The sequence below is a fragment of the Symphalangus syndactylus genome, chromosome 12 (genome assembly GCF_028878055.3).
Source record: "Symphalangus syndactylus isolate Jambi chromosome 12, NHGRI_mSymSyn1-v2.1_pri, whole genome shotgun sequence".
Lineage (NCBI taxonomy): Eukaryota > Metazoa > Chordata > Mammalia > Primates > Hylobatidae > Symphalangus > Symphalangus syndactylus.
The window spans coordinates 29,871,786-29,884,467 of NC_072441.2; positions in this window are offsets into that span (position 1 = coordinate 29,871,786).

A 12,682-nucleotide genomic window follows, 5' to 3' on the forward strand; every position below is an offset into this window, starting at 1 on the left:
ATTAAGTTACCTGTTCATTTTTTATTAGATTTTTAAAGACCTCAGAAAATATAAATATGAAATAATATAAGAACCCAAATCTCTGAATTTAACATTTCTTTGTAATTCTAAATATCAAATACTGCTAAACTGTGTTATACTAAATGGAGTGCTTTCTGACATCACATCTCATTCTCTAGTTCTCTGACATCAACTGTGTCCTACCTTTTAATTCTGTTCTGACACTATGCAGCAGAGTTAGGCTCAATCCCATAAGGCTGCCCTCACTTCAGAGGCCAGTCACAAGTCCTGACTCCCTAAGCTACCCGTACTCTGTCCAACATGGCTGCAAATTCAGGTATTCCCATGACCCTGCCCTCAGGGTCGATAATTTGCCAGAATAGCTCACAGAACTCAGGAAAATACTTAACTTACATTTACCTGTTTATATCATAAAGGGTACAACTAGGAACAATTAATGAACAGGTGCATAGGGAAAGGTATGGAGGGAGAAGGGAGGTGCAGAGCTTCCATGCCTTCTTCCAGCATATTACCTTCCCTGCATGTCTCTGTATTCCTCACCTTGGAAGCTCCCCAACTCAAATTCAATAGTTTCCATAGATCTCTATCTCCAGTCCTCCACTCCTCCCCAGAGGACCAAGGTGAAAGCTGGAAGCTCCCAACTGTATTAGTCTCCTAGGGCTGTCATAAAAAATACACTGGAGACTTGGTGGCTTAAATAAATTTATTTTCTCACAGTTCTGGAAGCTAGAATTTCAAGATCAAGGTGCCATTTGGGTTGTTTCTAGTGAGTCCTCTCTTGCTGCCTTATAGACTGCCTGCCACCTTCTGTGTCCTTACATGTCCTCTTCTCTGTGCATCATGAAGGGTTGGGGTAGGGGGAACTCCTGTGTCTTTTTCTCCTCTTCTAAGGACACTAGCCCTGTGAGATTAGAGCCCTGTCCTCATGACCTTAATTAACTCCCTAAAAGATCCTATCTTCAAGTACAGTCACATTGGGAGTTAAGGCTTCAACATAGGAATTTTGGAGAGACACAATTCAGTCCATAACATCACCCTCTAATTACTTAGTCCTTCTGGTGACCAGATTCCTCCTGAGATTATCTAGGGGCCCCACCCTAAGTGATCTCATATGCCAAATTCAGGTATGATTGAAAAGGTTTATAAGGAATAACAGAAGATAACTCCAAGAACTCAAGAAATTCCAAGGGTTTTAGGAGCTCTGTGCCAGGAACTGGGAACAAAGACCAAATAAATTTCTTATACCACATTAAATTACTAAAATAAAAATCGAATCTTTTGCAAATATAAAATATTTAAATGACATTTCCTTCATGCTCAATGATGAAATTTTATTTAAATGATACAACTTGAGATTGGTAAGGAGATTTAGAGAATTCTTAATTGGGTATTATGTAGAAAGGAGAAGTTAAATAGAATGTATATATTTCAAATGCAAATTTGAATTTGCAATACAGAGGCCCAACCATTTCTAAACATAAAGCTTCTAGACATGGGCTGGGCGTGGTGGCTCGTGCCTATAATCCCAACACTTTGGAAGGCTGAGGTGGGAGGATCACAGAGGGCAGGAATTTGAGGCTTCAGTGAACTGTGTTGGCACCATTTATACTCCATCCTGTGTGACAGAGTGAGACCCTAAAAAGAAAAAAAGGGCCGGGCAAGGTGGCTCATACCTGTAATCCCAGCACTTTGGGAGGCCAAGGCGGGCGGATCACAAGGTCAGGAGTTTGAGACCAGCCTGGCCAACATAGTGAAACCCGGTCTCTACTAAAAATACAGAAAATTAGCCAGGTGTGGTGGTGGGCACCTGTAATTCGAGCTACTTAGGAGGTGAGGCAGGAGAAACGCTTGAACCCGGGAGGCCGAGGTTGCAGTAAGCTGAGATGCCATTGCACTCCAGCCTGGGCAACAAGAGTGAAACAACATCAAAAAAAAAGAAGGAAGGAGAGAAGGGAGGAAGGAAGAGGGAGGGAGAAGAAAAGGTTTCTATACAAGATATAAATGTACTCCAAAAGAAGGGAGGGAGGGAGGAAGGAAGGAGAAAAGGTTTCTATACAAGATATAAATGTACTCCAAAGCCTTATGATGAGAATATTACAGTATCCTTGCTAATAAATATTAAGCACTTACATAATTTTGCATCAGTTAAGCCTTTTTAGTCACAAGTAACAAATGAATTTAAGCTACTTTAAGCAAATATGTATTTTAAGTATGTGGAAGTGACTCAGATCTGAAAGGCAGGAATGAAGTCAGTCTCAGGAAGGGACTAAAACCAGAATAGTCAGTCCTCAGGAATCCGTGAAATATATATATAGTCTTCTGCTAACTCTCTACTTCTGTCATATTTTATTCATTGTTGCTCTATAGTCTAACTTTCTCTGCTTCTTTGATCCCACGATAGAATCAGACTTCACGGTAGCATATTTATATTTTGGATTGACCACCACATTTATAAGCTTGCTGACTAGGGCCATTACAAGAAGGAGGGTAGGTACAGTCATGGACTACAAACATGACTGTTAGTTGCCTCCATCAGTGAATTGATGGTTCCTAGAGAAAGCATAGTTTTACATGTGATCTGGTAGGTTTACCAGAATTTTAATGAATGTTTAAGGAATCTACCAGAGTCATCAATTTGCATAGAGGGAGAAGAATTATTCAGTGACTCCTCTGGATTAAAAAAAAAAGGGTTGTTGATAATGGCTTCTAGAATTACAGCCATTAATTTGAATACATTATCAAATAGTACAAAGGGTCTTTGGAGATTAAAGATTAAATTCCACAGGCAACAGTGTTTTTTCTTTTCTTAATATGTGAAAGACTGTATTTAACTCATTGGATAAGGGAACTAGTACAGAGTTAAAACTGGTATAAGGGAGAATTTGAAGAGCAGATATAGGCAGTAATAAATGCTTAAAAGAATTTGCTAGGCTGGGCGTGGTGGCTCACACCTGTAATTCCAGCACTTTGGGAGGCCGAGGCGGGCAGATCACCTGAGATGGGGAGTTCGAAACCAGCCTGACCAACATGGAGAAACCCTGTCTCTACTAAAAATACAAAATTAGCTGGGCATGGTGGCGCATGCCTGCAGTCCCAGCTACTCGGGAGGCTGAGGCAGGAGAATCGCTTGAACTTGGGAGGCGGAGGTTGCAGTGAGCTGAGATCGTGCCATTGCACTCCAGCCTGGGCAACAAGAGTGAAACTCCATCTAAAAAAAAAAAAAAGAATTTGCTAGTAGATTAACCATATCCTATAGGGCAGGGGTCCCCAACCCCCAGGCCACAAACCAGTAGCAGTCTCTGGGCCATTAGGAACTGTGCTGCACAGCAGGAGGTGAGTGTTGGGCGAGCAAGCATTACTGCCTGAGCTCCACCTCCTGTCAAATCAGTGGCAACATTAGATTCTCATAGGAGCATGAACCCTATTGTGAACTGCACACGTGAGGGATCTAAATTTCGTGCTCCTATGAGAATCTAATGCCTAATGATCTGAGAACATTTTTATCCCCAAAACATCTCCCCTTGCATCCCCCACTGTGTCTGTGGAAAAATTATCTTCCACAAAACTGGTCCCTGGTGCCAAAAAGGTTGGGGACCACTGGTATAGGGCAATAAAACCTAATGGGACCATCTTTTCTACAGAGCAGAAATTAGTTGTAGTTAAGGTTCAGTTGCATTACTTTCCTTTTTTTTTTTTTTTTTTTTTTTTTTTACAATTTAACATCTACGTTTACAATTGTATAACAGTCTATCCAATAAAAAGACAATGGTACATATCCCATCAGATAATATGCAGAGGATCAATTAGATAATACCTAGCATTACCACTAAAGGGACACCCAGTAATTTATTGTATCCTTTTTCAAGGCTTTGACAGTGTTTCTTAACAGTCTCTTACTTTTCATCAATAGGAATCTGCCACAAGTATTCCTGATCAGTGAAAAGCAAATTTCATTAGGTTTATGTGGATTATTTGCCTAGGTACAGCAAGAGTGTTCATTAGTCATGTAGATCTCCTCAAATTTACTTTGCAAATCCAGAACCATACAGTACTGAACAAATTACTAAGGCCACAGGATTAACTTCTGTCTGAAATTTTTCATCAGAGACCTCAAATTGGACTTTTAAAAGCCTCTATAGCTTGACATCCCAAGGCTGGGGAACCAAATCCAAGAAACTCTCCACTAGATTTCTCCTGTAGTACCTAAGAACTTGGGTGATCTCTCTCCTTAACGTCTTCAGAATTTGCTAGGGTTCCTGGCTTGCCGAGCATTGCTCTTCCTTACCACTTACGAACATTTAAGCCAGGCACTTTTCCAGTGTTATTGAGACAGGTTTGTAGGTATTGACTCTACATATAAAGTCAACTTGTTTTTAATAACGGACTTCTCATAACTGATTAAATTAGAATTATTTTCAAAAAGGACACTCTAGGTATGGCCCTCATGAACTAATCAATTATCCTGGTAAAAAGGAGGTCAGATTCCTTTTGAATATTGCTATGAAATAAAAGGAGATTCAGTACATTCCTGAATTCTGAGGGCTTAGAATCACAGGCCATTTAAAAATGTCAGGGCTGGGTGCAGTGGTTTATGCCTGTAACCCCAGCACTTTGGGAGGCTGAGGTGGGAGGATTGCTTAAGCCCAGGAGTTCAAGACTAGCCTGGGCAAGATGGTGAGACCTCATCTCTACAAAAAATTAGAAAATTAGCTAGATGTGGAGATGCACACCTGTGGTCCCAGCTACACAGGGGGCTGAGTCAGGAAGATCTCTTGGGCCTAGGAGGCTGAGGCTGCAATGATCCATGTTCAAACCACTACACTCCAGCCTGGGTGACAGAGCAAGACCCTGTTGCAAAAAAAAAAAAAAAGGAAAAAGAAAATTTCAGTTTACAAAAGTGGAGTATACTAAATTGGAGTCAATAGCTTATGAAGAATTTTAAAGGGCTTCCTCATATACCATAAAAATAGAACACTACATCAACAATATTCCAATAAATAACCATGATTAAGTTTCTCTCATCAGTTCCTTCAGTCCTGGGTAATTGTTCTGCTGGAAATTGGGTTGGTGTTCTGCTTTCATGAATCAGTCTGTTTCCAGAAGAGAGTCCTAGAAATGAAGACTCAGTTCACTGCTGTGGCTTGAAAGTTGTCTAAGCTATGTCTGCTCAGAAGCCTGTACCCATGACTCTTTTTTGAAGAATTTATCAGTAGTCCAAAGCACCTGGTTCTTTCCATGAGGCTCTAAGACTGCCCTTTCTTGAAAACACAAATTTGGCTTCTAGTTTATAGCAGAGCCCTTGAGCAAGCATCAGAATAGCACAGAAACTGTACATGGCCAAAGCTAAATGGTGTTGATAAGGTTTGGCTCTGTGTCCCCGCCCAAATCTCATCTTGAATTGTAACCCTGGGGGTCATTTCCCCCATGATAGTCTCATGATAGTGAGTTCTCATAAGATCTGACAGTTTTATAAGGGGCTCTTCCCCCTACGCTTCCTCCTCTTTCCTGCCACCATGTGAAGAAGGTCTTGTTTCCCCTTCACCTTCCGGCATCATTGAAAGTCTCCTGAGGCCTCCCCAGCCATGGAACTGTGAGTCAATTAAGCCTCTTTCCTTTATAAATTACCCTGTCTCAGGTATTTCTTTATAGCTGTGTGAAAATGGACTAATACAGTGTTAATTACTTTATTCAATATCAGAAAGAAAGAATACAATTCTTTGTTATAGCATAGCTACTACATTTCTTTGGAGGGGGATCATTTTTATTTGAATAAATGTAATAGAAAAGTAATCCTTTCTTAAAGGATTGGGTGGTAGACAGAATTTAAGAAAGGATTACTTTTCACTGAATATTTTCCTGTTAGGCAGCTGTTTTTTTGTAATTCTATGCATTCACAGATACATATTTTTTCCTTTGTTTCCCACATAAGTAGCATACTATATGGTTTGTTGCTTTCTTTTTATGTCTGTTTTCACTTGGTATATTTTTAAAACCTTTCCATATGTGTAGAGCTTCTTCATTCTCTTTAATAGCTGTATAATGAATATACCATAGTTTAACCTTTTGATGGTCAATTAGCTTTGTTTGCTTGTTTGATTTTTGAGATGCAGTCTTGCTTTGTCACCCAGGATGAAGTGCAGTGGTGTGATCTCGGATCTCAGCTCACTGCAACCTGTGCCTCCTGAGTTCACGCTGTTCTCCTGTCTCAGCCTCTTGAGTAGCTGGGATTACAGGCATGTACCACCATGCCCAGCTAATTTTTGTATTTTTTTTTAGTAGATATGGAGTTTCGCCATGTTGGTCAGACTGGTCTCAAACTCCTGACCTCAGGTGATCTGCCTGCCTCAGCCTCCCAAAATGCTGGGATTACAGGCGTGAGCCACTGGGCCCGACCAATTAAAAATTTTTAAATCTTTTGCTATTACAAAGACTGCTCCTGTGGTTATTCTTGCACATAAGTCACTTCACTACCAAGGGGGTATATTCATAGGATAAATACCTAGGAATAGAATTTTCAAATGTAGTTCAAGAATTGGGCTGGGGGTGGTGGCTCACATTTGTAATTCCAGCACTTTGGGAGGCTGAGGCGGGAGGATGGAGGATTGCTTGGGCCCAGGAGTTTAAGACCAGCCTAGGCAACGCAGGGAGACCCTGCTTCTTAAAAAAAAAAAAAAATAGCTGGGCATGTTGATGCACACCTTTGGTCCCAGCTACTCTGGAGACTGAGGTGGGAGGATGATCTCTTGAGCCCAGGAGGATGAGTCTGCAGTGAGTCCTGATCCCACTACTGCACTCCAGCCTGGAGAACAGAGTGAGACCCTGTCTCAAAAATAATAATAATAAAAATTAAAAATGAATTGTTAGAATATATGCTTCCTACATATATTTCTATTTTGCTTACCACTGTACCCCCAGACCTTAGAATAATATTGGCATATTCTAGGCATTCAGTACATATTAGTTGAATGAATTTATACAGCAGGAAGTTAGGTTTGTTTTTCATTCCTTCAGCAGTTATTAGCAATCTGAATAATGTTACTTTTTGGGTCTGATGCTTATATGATTCTTATTTCAAGCATTGCCTTTCCCAGGATATCTGATCAATCCCTGTCTCCCTCTGTTGTCCCCTCTACCACAACTCTCTCCCATCTGATTTGGAAAAGGCACCTTTTCCATAGCATACTAAGCTTGCCTTTGTCAGAGAATTTGTCACAGATTATTTACCAACTATCTTTCCCACTAGGCTCCTTCAGGGTAGAAGCATTTCTTAGAGGGCCGGCTACATAGCACATGCTTCATACTTAATGCTTATGTTTATATAATGTAAATTTAGACGATTATCACTCTCTGGCTCTTGTCAGAGCAAATGCAAATGTTCTCCAGAGAAAAACACCTTCCAATTAGGCCCTAATTAATGAGCTGACAACCAAAAATCTTCAAAATAAATAACCCCAATTAGCATGAAAAAAAGTCAACTGAAAACTAAAAATAATACATTTGAGACCTTGATATGGTTTGGATCTGTGTCCCTACCCAAATCTCATGTTCAACTGTAATCCCAATGTTGGAGGTGGGGCCTGGTGGGAGGTGATTGGATCACGGGAATGGTTTCTAATGGTTTAACACCATCCCCTTGAACACTGCCCTTGTGATAATGAGTGAGTTTTCGCATGAGATCTGGTTGTTTAAAATTGTGTGGTGCCTCCACCCTGCACCTTTTCCTCCTGCTCTGGCCATGTAAGACTTGCCTGCTTCCCCTTCACCTTCTGCCATGATTGTAAGTTTTCTGAGGCCTCTCCAGCTGTGCTTCCTATATAGCTTGCCGAACCATGAGCCAATTAAACCTATTTTCTTTATCAATTATCCAGTCTAAGGTATTTCTTTATATCAATGAGAGAACAGACTAACACAGACCTCAAGACTCCAGATATTAGAATGATCAAATAAACAGTACAGTTGGCTATACTCTGTTTCTGTGGGTTCAGCATCTGTAGATTCAACCAACCTCAGATAAGAAATACTCAGGGGAAAAAAAATTTCCACAAAGTTCCAAAAAGCAAAACTTGAATTTGCCACATGCAAGTAGCACCCTGAATCCACACAAATAGAGTGATATGTAGGCATCTTATTAGATATTATAAGTAATCTAGAAATGATTTAAAGTATCTGGGAGGATGTGCATAGGTTATATGCAAATACTATGCTGTTCTATACAAAGGACTTGAGCATCCTTGGAGTTTGGTATCTGCAGGGGTTCCTGGAACCAGTACCCCTGCAGATACCAAGAGAAAACTGTATAAAATAACTCAACGTGAAAGATGTAAAGAAATTTGAAAAATCACACAATGGAAAACAATAGGAATCTATAAAAACAAAAAGGTAGATCTGAAAAATAATCAAATGGAATCTGAAATAGTATTTCTCAAGTTTTAACATGCATAGGAATCCTTGGGGAGCTTACCAAAATGCAGAATGCGATTTGGTAGGTCTAGGATGTGACTCAGACTCTGCCTTTATAATAGCTCTCAGAGTGATTTTGATGCTGCTAGCCCATGGACTTTAAGTAGGAAAAGAATACTAGTTTATAGATAGGAATAAATTACCCAGGATGCATCACAGAAAGACAAAAAGGTGAAAAATACAAGAGGTGAAGAAATGAGAAGGATGCAACAAGAAAGTGTAACATGTCAGGTTCAGTGGCTCACTCCTATAATCCCATCACTTTGGGAGGCTGAGGCAGGCAGATGACTTGAGGTCAGGAGTTCGACACCAGCCTGGCCAACATGGTGAAACCCTGTCTCTACTGAAAATACCAAAAAATTAGCCAGGCGTGGTGGTGCACGCCTGTAATCCCAGCTATTCAGGAGGCTGAGGCAGGAGAATCACTTGAACACATGAGGTGGAGGTTGCAGTGAGCCGACATCACACCACTGCACTCCAGCCTGGGTGACAGAGAGACTCCATCTCAAAAAAAAAAAAGGAAGTCTAACATGTCAACTAAAGTTCCAGAAAGGGAGAATGTTAAAAGAGAGAAGGCCAACTCTACATTTGCAGGGCCTGGAGCAAACTCGCAAGTGCACACCCACATACCATATAAGATATATTTAACAGTTAAAAGTTAATAGCCAAGCTAATCCACAGTTAAATAAAATATGCTCGGGCGGGGCATGGTGACTCACATCTGTAATGATTGTACATCTAGGAAACCCCATTGTCTCAGCCCAAAATCTCCTTAAGCTGATAAAAGCAACTTCAGCAAAATCTCAGGATACAAAATCAATGTGCAAAAATCACAAGCATTCTTATACACCAATAACAGATAAACAGAGAGCCAAATCATGAGTGAACTCCCGTTCACAATTGCTTCAAAGAGAATAAAATACCTAGAAATCCAACTTACAAGGGATGTGAAGGACCTCTTCCAGGAGAACTACAAACCACTGCTCAATGAAATAAAAGAGGATACAAACAAATGGAAGAACATTCCATGCTCACGGGTAGGAAGAATCAATATCGTGAAAATGGCCATAGTGCCCAAGGTAATTTATAGATTCAATGCCATCCCCATCAAGCTGCCAATGACTTTCTTCACAGAATTGGAAAAAACTACTTTAAAGTTCATATGGAACCAAAAAAGAGCCCACATTGCCAAGACAATCCTGAGGCATCACGCTACCTGACTTCAAACTATACTACAAGGCTACAGTAACCAAAACAGCATGGTACTGGTACCAAAACAGATATATAGACCAATGGAACAGAACAGAGCCCTCAGAAATAATGCTGCATATCTACAACTATCTGATCTTTGACAAACCTTACAAAAACAAGAAATGGGGAAAGGATTCCCTATTTAATAAATGGTGCTGGGAAAACTGACTAGGCATATGTAGAAAGCTGAAACTGGATCCCTTCCTTACACCTTATACAAAAATTAATTCAAGATGAATTAAAGACTTACATGTTAGACCTAAAACCATAAAAACCCTAGAAGAAAACCTAGGCAATACCATTCAGAACGTAGGCATGGGCAAGGACTTCATGTCTAAAACACCAAAAGCAATGGCAACAAAAGCCAAAATTGACAAATGGGATCTCATTAAACTCAAGAGCTTCTGCACAGCAAAAGAAACCACCATCAGAATGAACAGGCAACCTACAGAATGGGAGAAAATTTTTGCAACCTACTCATCTGACAAAGGGCTAATATCTAGAATCTACAATGAACTCAAACAAATTTACAAGAAAAAAACAACCCCATCAAAAAGTGGGCGAAGGATATGAACAGACACTTCTCAAAAGAAGACATTTATGCAGCCAAAAAACACATGAAAAAATGCTCATCATCACTGGACATCAGAGAAATGCAAATCAAAACCACAACAAGATACTATCTCACACCAGTTAGAATGGCAATCATTAAAAAGTCAGGAAACAACAGGTGCTGGAGAGGATGTGGAGAAATGGGAACAATTTTACACTGTTGGTGGGACTGTAAACTAGTTCAACCATTGTGGAAATTGGTGTGGCAATTCCTCAGGGATCTAGAACTAGAAATACCATTTGACCCAGCCATCCCATTACTGGGTATATACCCAAAGGACTATAAAGACACATGCACACTTATGTTTATTGCGGCACTATTCACAATAGCAAAGACTTGGAACCAACCCAAATGTCCAACAACAATACACTGGATTAAGAAAATGTGGCACATATACACCATGGAATACTATGCAGCCATAAAAAATGATGGATTCATGTCCTTTGTAGGGACATGGATGAAGCTGGAGACCATCATTTTCAGCAAACTATCACAAGAACAAAAAACCAAACACTGCATGTTCTCACTCATAGGTGGGAATTGAACAATGAGAACACATGGACACAAGAAGGGGAACATCATACTCCCGGGCCTGTTGTGGGGTGGGGGGAGGGGGAAGGGATAGCATTAGGAGATAGACCTAATGTAAATGACGAGTTACTGGGTGCAGCACACCAACATGGCACATGTATACGTATATAATAAACCTGCACGTTGTGCACATGTACCCTAAAACTTAAAAGTATAATAATAATAAAAAAATAAAAATAAAATAATAGTTGAAGAAAAAGAAGAAAAAAAAGTCAGGAAACAACAGATGCTGGACAGGATGTGGAGAAATAGGAACACTTTTACATTGTTGGTGGGAGTGTAAAGTAGTTCAACCACTGTGGAAGACAGTGTGGTGATTCCTCAAGGATCTAGAACTAGAAATAGCATTTGGCCCAGTGATCCCATTACAGGGTATATACCCAAAGATTATAAAGACACATGCACACGTAAGTTTATTGAGGCACTATTCACAATAGCAAAGACTTGGATCCAACTCAAATGTCCATCAATGATAGAGTGGATTAAGAAAACGTGGCACATATACACCGTGTAATACTATGCAGCCATAAAAAAGGATGAGTTCATGTCCTTTGTAGGGTCATGGACGAAGCTGGAAACCATCATTCTGAGCAAAGTATCACAAGGACAGAAAACCAAACACCACATATTCTCACTCATAGGTGGTAATTGAAGAATGAGAACACCTGGACACAGGGCAGGGAACATCACACACTGGGGCCTGTCATGGTGTGGGGGGAGGGGGAAGGATAGCATTAGGAGAAATACCTAATATAAATGATGAGTTAATGGGTGCAGCAATCCAACCTGGCACATATATACCCATGTAACAAACCTGCACGTTGTACACGTGTACTCTAGAACTCACAGTATAATTTTTAAAAAAAGTAACTTCCAATATTTTACTATTAGCACTCTCTGAAGAAGTGTTGTTGTTGTTGGTGGTGGTGGTGGTGGTGGTGGGGAGGGTGGCCTGTGTGTGTGTGGCAAGGAGGTGGGGCGGGTACAGGGCTGGACCTTTAGACAGACAAGGCAAACAGGAAGGAAATGTGAACATTTCATTAATATGCATTTTAAAAATATTCATTGAACATTTACTACGTGTAAGCAGACACTCTACTAATTAACAGCCATTTCAGATTTTCAGAGTGCAAAGGGCCTCAAGAACAAATGTTTTTTTGAGACATGGTCTCGTTCTGCCTCACACCCTGCAGTGCAGTGGCATTATCACCGCTCACTGTAGCCTCCACCCCCTGCCCCACAGCTCAAGTAATTCTCTCACCTCAGCCTCCTCAGTAGCTGAAACCACAGGCTTGGGCAACCACGTCTGGCTCATATTTTCATTATTTGTAGAGACGGGGGTCTTGCAACATTGCCCAGGCTGGTCTGGATCTCCTGGAACCGCCTTTGCAAAATTATAACTGAGGAAATTATGGCAGTGAAAGAAATCAGACCTAACCGACTCCATCTTGCTTCTAACTTGTTTTTGAGACTAGTCTCACTCTGTCCCCAGGCTGGAGTGCAGTGGCGTGATCTCTGCTCACTGCAAGCTCCACCTCCCGGGTTCACGCCATTCTCCTGCCTCAGCCTCTCCGAGTAGCTGGGACTACAGGCGCCCGCCACCACGCCCGGCTAACTTTTTGTATTTGTAGTAGAGACGGGTTTTAGCCGGGATGGTCTCGATCCCCTGACCTCGTGATCCGCCCGCCTTGGAGTCCCAAAGTGCTGGGATTACAGCGTGAGCCACCGGCCGCTTCTAACTTTTTT